At 36.7% G+C, this 2138-nt stretch overlaps 1 protein-coding gene across 5 annotated transcripts in view; it reads left to right on the top strand.

The window, feature by feature from the left end:
- The window catches only part of LOC132887229 (NACHT, LRR and PYD domains-containing protein 12-like), a 118695-nt gene extending 118409 nt beyond the window's left edge, over positions 1 to 286 (top strand). For all 5 annotated transcript variants that reach the window (XM_060922724.1, XM_060922725.1, XM_060922726.1 and 2 more), the window contains one exon: positions 1 to 286. This exon is cut by the window's left edge and continues 1040 nt beyond it. The gene's annotated coding sequence lies outside the window, so the exon portion shown is untranslated.
- The last annotated feature ends 1852 nt before the right edge of the window (positions 287 to 2138 follow it).

Genomic DNA, 2138 nt, shown 5'->3' with positions numbered 1-2138 from the left:
CTACACACACACTCGCAGCAATCGGGATTAAATATTAAATTTAATGCCATGATTTATAGCTAGTATTGTGATTTAACCAGCTTCTTTAATGTTGAATCTGAAGTTGAAATGATTGAATGTTAGATGTAAGGCTGCATTAAGTGATTCATGTTAGTTCGATAATCTATAGATTGTATTAGCCTTATTGCTGAACAAAGTGTTAAGATCCTTTATTATTATTTTTGGACTATTACTATTACTATTACATATACTATGGTAATGATCTAGATTTAATCGTTAGGTCTAAGCTGCATTTAGTGATTAATGTTAATTATGTTAATTAATTAGTAATTTATTAGTAATTAATGTTAGTTTTAAGTTAGTTTTATAATTACAGAATATAATAATTTAGGATTGTTAGACTTTATGATTCTAATTATTTTAGCTTAAAAGCATTAAACTAATTTAGTTTTTGGTTTTTGTTATGAGTTTAATTCTGAATCCTGTTAGTTGGTTTGCCAGACATATTCTCATTTTTCTTATGTTTCGTATGACTTTCTTGTTTTAATATGTTCTTATTTTTATGTTTATTTTCTTATAACATTCTTTGTTTTAACATTGTTAAAACCATATTGTTATTTGTTATTTTGCTTATGTCTTACTATATATTGATGAAATCAAGATGTAATTTACTGACTTAGCACACATTCATGTGTTAAGAAATTATGTTAGCTATTAGATCCTTTTCTGTGTAAACTGATGTCTTTGACCTTCTTTGAATAGACTCCGTAGACGAGACATTATCTGTGTTTAAAATTCCATGCTCTATGTTATATCTGATCTGAAGGGGTGTACGTGAGCAGAGACTTTTAATATCTGTCTGTACCTTGCTATCATGTCATATGATCAGAAATATGTTATGTTATGATTGATCCAAGATTTATACACACACACTGATGGAGATTATTATTGTTATTGCCAGATCAAGGTCCCCTCACTTGCACGCAAGTGAGGAGACAAACATAACTGATGTCATAGGTTGACATCACACACACGCTCACACATAGGCACATTACACACAAACATTACACACACACACATATGAAGACAAAATATAAACACAGAGATAAATGGATGCTATAAGATGTTTTCAAAAATGTTTTCATTTCGACGAAGTGACTGTGCAAATAAACTGGCATGTGAAACCTTCCTGGTTTTCCTGTCTGTTTCTCTCGCGGTATTTCGTCCCAGATCCGAGGGGCATGAAGGCATCAGGGGTCTCGAGAAGTAAGTTGACTGTTTCCGACTGGGTGAACCCTAACAGGAACAGAACAGATCCTGGAGATGGAACTGATCCCCATCAACCCTGTGACACATAATACAGCTCCATCTAGTGGCTCTTCCTGATATGACACTGTGTTGTGGTGTTTTCCAGTTTCTCTCATTCGGATACACACTGTAACGGAATGAATTCACCAAATAACTGATTCATTCTGCTCAAATCTCTGAACCACACAATATTCCTTCACAACAATAAACACATTCTTATTGTTCAACACAGTTTGCAGTTATACTGCATTCATTTTGCAAACTTCTATACACACTTCTCAACCCACTATGTACTTCTCATTGTCTCATTTTTCCTAAACACTGGAGTCACCAATCAGAACTCAGTGTGTTGATGGATGAAACCACATCTCACCTGTGAAAACCATTCACTCAGTTTTCTTCATCACCTGGGGAGAGATGGTTCACAACAGCACACTCAAGCGTCATTGATAGGAAGGGAGAAGAGAAACCGAGTGATAGTTCTGGATGACAGAGGGGTCTAGGGTGGGTTTTTCAGCAGTGGGGTGATGTGAGTTTGTTTGAAGCTGGAGGGAAACTATCCGGAGGACAAGGAGGAGTTGATAAATGGGAGGATGTCAGGAGTGATGGTCTGGAGGGGAGATGAGCGGATGTGATCAAGAGCACAGGTGGTAGGACGGTGAGAGAGCAGGAGCTGGGTGACATCAGCTGTGGAAAGAGGGGAAAAAGCAGAGAGCAGGAGGGAAGGGACAGGGATGGGAGAGGAGGGGGAGGCAGTCTGAAACTGAAAATGACTAAACTGGACTAAGAACAGAATATAATCCACCCAGCTAACATTTATTTAATTAAAT

Source organism: Neoarius graeffei, chromosome 5, assembly GCF_027579695.1.
Source record: "Neoarius graeffei isolate fNeoGra1 chromosome 5, fNeoGra1.pri, whole genome shotgun sequence".
Taxonomy (NCBI): Eukaryota; Metazoa; Chordata; class Actinopteri; order Siluriformes; family Ariidae; genus Neoarius; species Neoarius graeffei.
This window is presented reverse-complemented; position numbering and strand designations above follow the sequence as displayed.